Raw genomic sequence first — 11,533 nt, forward strand, 5'->3', positions numbered from 1 at the left:
GGGGCATAGGTGGTGGTGGTAGAGCTAGGGTAGAGGAGGAGGAAGCCGTGGCGGTGGCGCGGGCGAGGGTAGGCCCGGCGCTCGAAGTAGCCGGGCGGCGGCAGCGGCGGTGGGGTGGGCGGCGGAGCCATATCCTAGGACCAGGAACTCTAAGATACCATGTAAGCTTTGAATAGAACTATTGATACTGATTTGCTGGCCGCATATAGCGGCATATATAAGAGTTTACAAGCCAACTAGGCCTATTACAATTTAAGACTAAATTACAATACAACTAGGACTAGATAACTTGAGAGCCAAGTAATAGTCTAACACCTACTAGTCGTTTTCCATTAAAGAAACCGTCAAAGTCATTAAGAAGGGCGCTCAAGCAACCCATAGAAATTTGAAAAAATAAGAGAAAAAACAACAAAAAACATGCCACAATGTCTCTCGGAGCCCAGGAAATTAAAACTACCCCCTCGCAAAAAATGAGAAGGTGGGGAAAACATGCAATTCCTAAACGGCGCTTATAGCGCCCATTTTAGTGCAAAAATCTGCTAGTGCTGGGCAAGATTCGAACTGGTGACCTCCCTCATATAAGCACGCTGCTAGAACCACTCAACCACCTTACCTGTTTGTGTTGCGTCAGAGCTTTACACCCTTTTGTTTCCGTATGTTTTTTCTTACGAACGATTTTGTTCGGTTTTTTCCTTCTTCTTTTTTCCTTTCTTCTTCTTCTAAGTGTGTGAACCCTTTTTTCTCAAATTCGTGAACTTTAATTCAAATCAGTGAACTTTTTTTCAAAATTGATGAACCTTTTGTCAAATCGATGAACCTTTTTTTCAAAGTCGATGAACTATTTTCAAATCGGTGAACTTTTTTCCAAATTCCATGAACTTTTTTCAAATTCGATGAACTCTTTTCCAAATTTGATGAACTTTTTTCAAACTGGATGAACTTTTTTCAAAATGGATGAACTTTTTTCAAATCAATGAACCTTTTTTTTCAAGTCGATGAACTATTTTCAAATTGGTGAACTTTTTTCCAAATTCCATGAACTTTTTTCAATTTTGTGGACCTTTCTTCAAAAATGATGAACCTATTCAAATTCACGAATTTAATGTAAATAATTCATAAAATTAAGTTATTAATAGCTCGGCTGCGCGTTCTTATACTTTTGGCACTTCAATAAAACACCAAAGTTAAGTTGTTCTAGTGGTTAGGCACACTTGTACAGGAAGACAGGGTCTCTAGTTCGGATCCTGGGAAGTGCACCTTTTGCTGTTTTTTAGTTAATTTCACTGCACAGGCGCGTCGGCCTTGTTGGGCCAGGCCCAGGTAGGCAGCGCGTGGGCGCCAGTACGCGTTACGGGCGCTAAAGGCGCGGCTTAGGAGCTCCCGAGAAAACACACTTCAATAGTACAAACTTTCGACGTCCATTTCACTTTCTTTAGCCCTCATTCTTCTTGCCACTAGAGCCCATCCTAGTCTTCTAATCATACACCTCCTTGATCACAATCTTGATAATATTCACGCCCTCTTCAGGTCTTCTTCGGCCCTTTCCCTTCTGAAGAAAAGCCCAAGAATTAATGAATTATAAAGTTGATAAAATCACTCCAATGGGATCACCAGGAAATATCCGTCAAGAGCAAGTGTTGTGTTTCTAGTTTTGCAGACAGTCTAGTATACTGCAGCAGCCCACTGAGTACCAAACCTCTCTGCTCTTTTGCGAAAGTCCTCAACCAATTTCCAAAGAGACTGGCCACACTCAATGGAGTCATGTAAAGCTCAAAATCACAACAAATAACCTGCCAAACAAATTTTGCAAGATAACACTAAAACAACCAATAATCCATTTTCTTTTTATGAGAGGAAATGGCATTGATCATTTGCCAACCACCCTCTTCTCAACAATAACATCCTTGGTCAGGATGTTATCTTCCAGAAAATGATCTATGTTTCTTTTTTTAGCAGAAATTTTGAGAAGATGACTGAGCTGATGGACCATTCAAAAAAGATATTTACCATAAGGGTTAGATACGCTTTGTTGCGCCTTTGGTGTTGTTGGATATTCTTAAATAAAAATACTCATGCTGTTTTAAAATATAAGGTTTATTTATTTTTTGAAAAGTCAAACCTTTTAAGTTTGATAAAATTTATAGAGAGATATATCAAAACTCATAATATCAAACGGTATGACTAAATTCATCATGAACTGAATTTCCATACTTTTATTGTTTAATATTGTAGATGTCGATATTTTTTGCTCTGAACTTGCTCAAAGTTAAAGAAAATTGACTTTCCCTGCTAGGCAATCATCAAAGAAGACATAATGCAAGTTTTTCATAAATTCTACCACCTGGGGAACTAATGTAGCAGCAATCAACACGACCATGATAGCCCTTCTCCCAAAGAAGGACGACCCTTATGAGATGGGGCCCTATCGGCCGATCAACCTCATTCACTCGATCAGCAAGCTGCTTGCAAAGGTGCTTTTGATCCGTTTGGTACGAGTGATCCAGAGTATAATATCGCTGGCGCCAATTGATTTTCAGAAGAAGAAATTCATACACGACTCCTTCCTGTATGTGCAAAACTGTGTTAGAAGCCTTCATAGGAAGACCAAGCCGATGCTCCTCATCAAACTAGATATATCTCGGGGCTTCGTTTCTGTAGCTTGGGATTACCTGCTAGAGCTCCTTCAGCGTTTAGGTTTTAACTAGTAAATGTGCTCGTGCGTTGCGACGGGAGAAACAAAATAATTTTACAATGCGAGAAAAAAGCACTTGATTTTGCAATTTTACATATATCTTTGTTTAATTACCCCTCTTCAGTCTACCCCCAATGCTGGGTAGGAGGCCAGAGAGGCTTGCTTCAAGCCCACACCTGACACAACCAAACCAATTCCTAGCAACACCGATCCACCGCAGCCTCTCACCCGGCAACGCTGATGCTGTAGGAGATATGCCCTAGAGGCAATAATAAATGATATTATTTATCTCCAAGTTCATAATTATGTTTATGTTCCATGCTATAACTGCTATGGTTCTCGAGTCTGCAATAACACGAGGCTCGGAGGAAGACTCATATGCACGTGTGGAATAATAAACGGTAAGAAGTATTCTTAGTCTGGCCTCTAAGACTAGCTCAAGTGTTGCATGATGGTTCTGTTTTCCTGATCATGGGCATGTCTATGCCAACAACTTTGAGGGCACAATGTTAAGAGAACATTTCTGTTGAATCGACCCGGATTGATGTTATGCTATGAGATTCATTCGTCACAAGTTAATGGTACATAACACAGAGATGGTTAACGTTTGCATGATTCCTTAGACCATGAGAGTATCGAGTTTCTTCATGTTTGCTTCATGAACTTTGAGGTTTGTTAAACGTCATCCGTAAATGAGTGGCTATTACGGCGGCTTACGGGTTCATGAAAAAGTATGTCAAGTAACTTGATAGCTCAAGATTGGGATTTGCTCCTCCGACGATGGAGAGATATCTCTGGGCCCTCTCGGTGTTACGGTATCCATCATCGTCTGGCCAGACACTTTGTGATTTGATCATGGGGATGCCGGAAGACGGGAACGAGAAAAGAGAACAATACCGGTAATGAGGTAACTGGCATAGTGGACAAGTTGTTGATCCACGGGGATGCCAACATGTCTCACCTTGGATATTTGTAACATATCATGAAGCAACAGGAATAGCACACGTCAACTGGAGGTTCGCTGGAATATTCATTCATGTGGGTATAGGGGTCAATATGGGTGTCCACGGCTCCGATGTTGATCATTGATCGGAAAGTGTTCCGGTCATGTCTATGCTTCAGTGAACCTATAGGGTCACACGCTTAAGGGTCATCTATCCGCTGAATACTAGACAGGGAGTTTGAGAGAAAGTCACCGAAAAAGTTTCGGACGGCGGAAAAGTTTCGCAGAGAGAGGTCATCGGATGAGTTTTGGTGAAACCGAAAAGTTGTTTCGGGATATACTATTAAGTCAAATTGGTTTCGGCACATGCCTAATAATTGTTGGAGGGTGCCAAAGTCATTCTGGAAACTTTCTGGAATTTCCCGGGATAAAAGCTGGAATTATTCTGGAGCTGTCGGTACCGGTTTGGTTGCTTTTCACACATGAAATTCACTAATCTGAAATTGTTTTGGAATGAATCCAAAATCATTTTAGTGGGTACTGGAATTATCTAAGACCCACAGAAATATTTTCGGATTTAATGGACGTGAAAAATTGTCTTCATGAATAGTGAAAACGCATTCTTGTTTGCTTTTCGCAGATGAAATTCACTAAACCAAAATTGGTTTGGAATGCGATGAAAATTATTTTAGTGGGTACTGGAAATGTTCTGAGCCCACATAAATATTTTCAGTTCGAACGGACGCTGAAAAATGTCGTCGTGAATAGTGAAAGTGCTTTTTGCTTGGCTTCTTGGAGAAGCCACCTTGAGGGTCTTTTGGTATTATCCCCTTTGGCTTCTTGGAGAAGCCACCCTTGGGCTTGGCCAATAAATAGGGGTGGAGGGGGATGCCTAAAGACACACTCTTGCTCTCATACAAATGCCATGCATGATCTGACTCTCTCTCTCTCCCTCCCAGCGAAATAGTTTCATAGAGCCGAAAGGCTGTCTGGGTTTCGGCAGGAACTAGTTCTGGATGGCGAAGCCCTATCGGATAGATGACACCGTATGTGTGCAACCCCATAGAGAGGTTGCAGTTTCGATCCTTTTGCCCGATGGGCTGTTTCGAGAGTGCCTCCCGAAAGGCTGTCCAAGTGATGGTCCGAGTTCTATGAGTCCTCCCGAAGGGCTGTCCGAGTGACCGTCCTAGTTTTGAGGGTCCTCCCGAAGGGCTGTCCGCGACACCGTCCGTGGGACTGTTCGACCGCCTCCCGGAGGGCTGTCCGTGGGGCGGATGAGGGTATACATCCTCGTGGTTGGGAGGTTGTAAATCCTAGCTGCGGGGATCTGCACCACCGTTCGTCATCGACTCTACTTCCGCTGCGCTACGAGTCGGTAACGAAAAAGATCAAACCATGTATGCAGTCTCCATAGTGGTCCTGGGCTAGTGCATGGGTCGGAAATATTTTGTTTTCTACTGCGTTAACCTACAGTGGCATCATGAGCCGTGGTATGCATAGATGCAGGTTGTGATCTAGAATACGTAGAGATGTATGAGTGTTGCACAATATAATTTGTAGTAGATGAGTTCTATTACTAAAAATTATTTGTGTGGGTAGCAGATGAAATCTGTTACCCGATGTTCTTGTTGATTCCCTGGAATTTGCATATTTCTGATCTTGATAATGGCATGGTGGATTTTCAATGTTCTGGCAATCCGCGATCCTGATTGATCAACGAAGTGCTAACAATTCGTTGAAATCCACCATAGTCAGAAAGAAAGATGAAATTTTGCAAACAAAAGGGCAATGCAGATATGATCTGCACGGGGGTCATGCGTATGACGAAGTTCAGTATGGCGCTCGAGATTTTATTATGTCGTGTTTCATACACCCCGCAAAGTTGATCTAGTGACTTGAATTATCATACTTGATGATGGACGTTGGTAGCTTCGGTTTGTTTCAAAACCTTAGAAGACACGAAAAACAAGTTTTTGCATGAACTGATGAGAGGCGTCTAACTTGGTTTTGCAGGAGGGTTTGCATGTGCATGTGATGTGGTATAGCAATGCTCATAATAATTTGATTATGTATGAGATGACTATATGATGTAATTAACATGACCTGCATGTCATGATTCGACATGATGGCTGGAGCCATATGATTGCACTTTAATGACCTGCGTGTCAACCTTAAGTAATGCATTTATTTTATCCGCTATGGAGATATCGATATTATCTGGTGCATCGAAAAGGTGGTGGCAATCTTCGCGAAGGTGAACACCGACGCGAATGCCGAAGATGAAGAAATACTTGACTTCTCCGTCAGAAGAGGCTATACCATATCATACTATTATGAATTGCCTGAGATGTTTATCCCTCCTGATGCACCCTTCTTGATTGCGCGGTAGTCGCTTTTATTAGGGTGATCTCTCAAAAAAATATCAAGTGGTTAGTGGTCTCCCAAGTGTAGCACCGTCACGACACCTAACTTTTTGGGGTATTGCAGGATCTCCCTGGGTACGAACGATTAGGGAAGTGTGAGGCGAGTGAGTTGAGACCTCATAGCAAGATCACTTGGTTGTCTTGACGTTTTGTAAGGATCTCCCTGAGCTCGGAACACGCCCATCGAAAGAGGAACAAGAGTCACATAGAGATGTGATCGACAAGTTTGCCTACTGATTGAATTTCGCGCCATCAGTGTTCATCTCGTTCAATGGCGTTGAATGGATATGTGGGTCTTGTGTCACTCATAATCAATTTTGAGAGATATTGATTTGAGTGGGAGCGCACTGTTGAATTAACATGTTTAATTCTCAATGCAATTAATTATGAACACTGTCTAAGTGTTTTTTGCAAAATAGTTGTAGAATAATGGCTCGCGTTTTCATCTTCCCTGTTAAAATTGAATAGCTATTAAATATCTGGTTAAAACTTTATGATTGGTAACGTAATGTGAGGATTGTCCTCAAAAGTGCCGAGAAGGACTTTGTCCTATCACATGCTTTTCGTACACTCCCGCTAAAGGCAATGGATGATGAGACTCTCGTCCTTCGATCCAAAAGCTAGAATTCCATTACGGTCAAGTGCAATATGTTTGCTTCCATGAAACCCGAACTTCGAAAGTTTTGGGATAGTTATGTGATATTCATGGAACTGAAAATTAATTTTCAGATACAAACAAAGGCTGAAAGATATGAAATATCCAAAGCAATGTTTGTTTGCAAATTATTAGTAAAATATTTATTATGCATTAGACTGATAAGAGAGGGATCCAGAAGAACGCCTGCATATGATGAAAGGTGAATAAAACAACAACTTAAAGAGAAAGGAAGTGTCGAAAGGGTGTTAGTATACTTACATGCCTAGGAAGTCCGGGGATAACGCCACTCTTAAGTTGGGTGCTTCTTTTGCGAGTAGGAAATACTAAAAGTTAAACTGTTAGATGTATAAAGGCAGAAAGAAAGATGACTGGAATATCTAGCTCATGTATGAATGTCATACAAGTTTCTGATGTATAGAAGGCTGGTCAAAGACATAGTTCTTGGGAGTTATGGTTAAACATGTTAATCACTAATTCTAGGGTATTGTGAGTTAATCACAAAGATACCCGCTCGATTGCATTTTGTTGCAACTCGATGTAAGAACTACTATGGCCTAAAAGATTGGCCAGGAATGAGGTTTTAATACATGCTGGGAACATAGTAAAAGTTACTATACCTTCCATCGGTGTATTACCTATGTATTTTCTTTCATAATTCATTTTAGAGTTTCTCACACTCTAGCCCTTTGCATAAGGTATCTTGCAAGAAGGTTGTTCATAAGAGAACTTTTGATGTTCAGTATTATGAATAAACATAAGGGCCATACTTTCATTATGAATGAGATGTATGTTATGAATAATGATATTAATATATTACCTCTATGTTTACTTTCATAATTCATTTTAGAGTTTCTTACACTCTAGCCCATTGCACAATGGTTATTGCAAAAGAGTTGTTCATAAAAGAACAATTGTTGTTCAGTATTATGAATAACATGAAGGGCCATGCTTCCATCCAAGATGGGATGTATGTTATGAATATTGATGGTAAAATGATACATCCATAACACTGACGCTAAATGTCGCAAGACTATGAGAATACCGCACATGTGTGGCACTGTATTTGGTCACATTGGAGAAACCCGCATGGAAAAATTCCATTATGATGGATTTTGAAGTCGTTTGATTTTGAATCATCTGGCACTTGCAACTTTTCTCCGAAAAGTGAAGTGACTGAAATACCGTTCACAGGCCATAAGGAACGAGCAACAAACTTATTGGTGATCATACATTTTGATGTGTGTAGTTCAATAAATGTTGTTGCAAGTAGTGGATTTATATATCTTCAGAAATGACTCAAGCAGATATATGGATATTTTCTTGATGAGACGTAAGTCTGGATCTTTTGAAAGGTTTTCAAAAATGAAGTATAATTTATTGTAACAAGGAAATTATGTTTCTGCAATTTTATTGCAGAAAGGAATATTTGAGTTACAAGCTTAGCGAATGTCTGATGAGTTGTGAAAAGAGTTTCATAACTTAGAACTCCGGGAACACCACTATGAGTGGAATGTCTGTGAAGATGTAATCAAACCATTTATGACATGGTAAGATAAAAGATGACATAAATAAATTTGCCATTATCACTTTTAAAGAGTAATGCTTTAGAGACTGCGGCTTTTACACTGAAAAGATCTCCATCAGGTCTGTTGAAATGACGACATGGTATGGTACGCCCAACCATGTTATATCTTTTCTTAACATTTGGAATATGGGCCTTGTGTAAAAGGTTACAGACCTATTCCAAATTAGACAAGTGCTACTTTGTAAGTTATCCCAAGTCATTGGGTATTCCCCCACCACTATACCGAGGCAAAGGATTTTTGCCACAAAACGGTATGCTTTTAAAGAGAATAGTTCTTGCAAAAGGGTAAGTGGGAGGACAATGCAACTCGACGAGATAACAAGTATCTTCGTCATCAGGTCAAAGGAAAGGAACCTTGGAAGTAATTCCAGAGTTTCCTACTGCGACTGACAGGGGCAAACCCACGTTATAGGTTGTGGGGGCAGCTGCCCCCACTCATTTTTTCATCCACGTATGCATAGTCCTCCAAATACGTGGGTGCCCCCACTAGGCCGAATACTTTGCCCCCGCTTGCCACAATTTCTTTTGTATTTTCATAAACCCACGTACTCTAAACTATAAAGAAGCAGCCCATTATTTGCTGTAGCATGTAGCCCGCAGCCTGCGTTTGCATCTCGGCTAACTCGATCACAGTGGCCTTGTGGCTCGGTGCCTCGCTCTAGATCTTAGCGTACACACACGCACCTGATGCACGCACGAGACGGCCGAAGCCCTAATCTCTCCCCTGAAGCGATCATGCAGCCGCCGGCTCAAGGCGACGTTGCCCCTACAGGCAATCGCAGCCTTGCCGTCGTCCATCCCTCTCGGCCTTGCATAGCAAGATGCCACAAAACAGCCCCGTTTATTTTGCAACTCCGTAATTCTACATGACACCAAGGTATGCCATATAAGTCATCTAGGGTTTTTTTGTTTGCGACTTTTTTGTTTGTTTGCAAATCCTATGATAGAAACCATGTTCGTCTCATCTATTTACATGTATATTTTATCGATTTGGATGATCAGATCAGTTCAGCTGCTCAAGCAATTCGGTTATGACATATAGATTTAAGTTTGCAACTTTCTACCTTGAATAAAATTGACATATAGATTTAAGTTTGCAGCTTTCTACTTCGGATTATCTATTATACTACTCCCTTTGTAATAAACAAATATAAGACGTTTTAGAAACTTTTTTACAAAGAAGTATATTTGAATCCTAGCACACTTCAACTGGAGCCCCAACTCCCAATTTTAGTTTATTGGGACATTTCCTTTGCCTTATTATTCCTTGAATATGAGTATATGACCATACATTCTTACGCATCGTTTCACTTTCACTTGTAAGAAGAACATTAAAATTTTTGACGCATACCCTATGCCACTCCCTCCCGAGAGCAACTGCCCAAATTCGGTATTCCCCCCTTCTCCCTGCCCTCTCTCTTCTTGTCACCGGCAACCCCCTCCGGTGATGGCGAGCCTTTGTTTCCTTCATCCAGGGGGCTGCTCGCTCGCGATTTGGTGGTAGTGTTTTGGTATACCGGCACCAACTTTGTTCTTTTTTGTTCTTCTTACTTTCTCTTTTGGTTTTCGGCCTAGTTTATCTTTTAATAGACTGGGCCACTCTGTTTTTCCCTTTTTCCTATCTATATGAAATGGCAGGAGCACCCTCCTTGCATCATCAAAAAAATCTCTTGCCCCCTCTCATATTTTTTCCTGGGTCCGCCCTTGGCGACTGATACGGAAGCCTCTACAATAGATGTATGGACTTCGGTCGAACTTGTAGCTGAACAACATAGGAAAAAGCTCGTGCAAACCTCTCAGGTGCGCAAACGAGATATTGTTGTTAGACAAAAGTATACCTATGATACACAAGGAAGCATTGATGGGCCCTAACTCCAGAATTGGCTGAATGCCAATATAATCCGAGATAGTTTCCATAAATGATTCAAGATTTAAATCTTGATAAACCCTCCGAAAGAATTGGAGTCTAACGGATTGTAATGGGACTGTAAACTGATATGGATAAAAATGTTTTATCCATCAAGCTCGACTTGTTGCAATAACAAGTTCAACGAGTTGACTACAATGAGATTGTCTCACCGTAGCAATGCTTAAAGTCGGTTCGGGTTAAACTAGCAATTAATACGTATTTCAAAACGTGAGATATGAAACATGGATGACAAAAGAATTTACATGAAATGGAATTGCAACCTAGGACTTGTATGTGATACATTCCAAAGTATTTTGTCGGTCCAAAGGATGCTAGTAAGTATGCTAGCTTTAGAGTTTCAGCAATGGATAGAAGAGAGCAAAATGGAGTTGGAATCTTTGTTTTTGATGGAATGGTCAAAGGGATTTGACTTCATCAATGGGTAACGAAGATGCTTGTGGTTTCAAGAAAGTAAGTGTGAGCATAATAATATTTCTGAAAACCTTGTGTGCTTGACACATTGTTAATTGGAAATAAATTTCTTGACACGAATTAGGACTTCATTTGAAAATAGTTTTTGATGAAGTGCTTGGGCTAAATAGCCTTGATATTAGGCATAATGATCTATGTAGATAGATTTACCTAATAGGGCTGAGCAAAAATACATATTGACAAGATGCTAAAACCGTTTAGCACTAAGAACGACAAGGATTGATTCTTGCCGAAGTCACATGGAAAGAGGTTTTGCAAGAATCAGTGTCCCAAAACACTGATGAGCAAAATACATGATGGAGATTCCACACACTCCTGTGTTTGGATTAATCATGTATTCCATGGTATGTAAAACAACCAGATATGTCCAATACTCCAAAGCTGTTGCGAGTATAGATACCATTATGAGTATAGATACCAAAGTGATCAAAAGTACTGATCATGGGACAACAGTGAAAAAGGATCATTGAGTACTAAAGTAGCACTGATGACATGTTTTCTCGCAAGTGGAGATCATGAAGAGTTCATTGTAAAAGGTTACATCGATACAATCTTCATCATTTCTCCATGCGATTTTCAATTTAAATTGAGGGTTTTGTGTAACACACAATATGGTGGTGCAGTTAGTTGGAAATTGTTCCAAACAAGTTACTGTGGCGAATTCTATAACAGAGGAGAAGTATGTTGCCGCTTTAGAAGCGACAAAGACAAAGATGTAGAATCATATAGTTCATTCATGAACTTAGTATGGTTCCAAGAAGCCTTTGGTCAATGGGACACTATTGCAGATAGTTGCTCCATAACTCAGTCTGAGAATCAGGTTTCAATCAA

This window comes from Triticum dicoccoides, chromosome 7A, assembly GCF_002162155.2.
Source record: "Triticum dicoccoides isolate Atlit2015 ecotype Zavitan chromosome 7A, WEW_v2.0, whole genome shotgun sequence".
NCBI classification, from domain to species: domain Eukaryota; kingdom Viridiplantae; phylum Streptophyta; class Magnoliopsida; order Poales; family Poaceae; genus Triticum; species Triticum dicoccoides.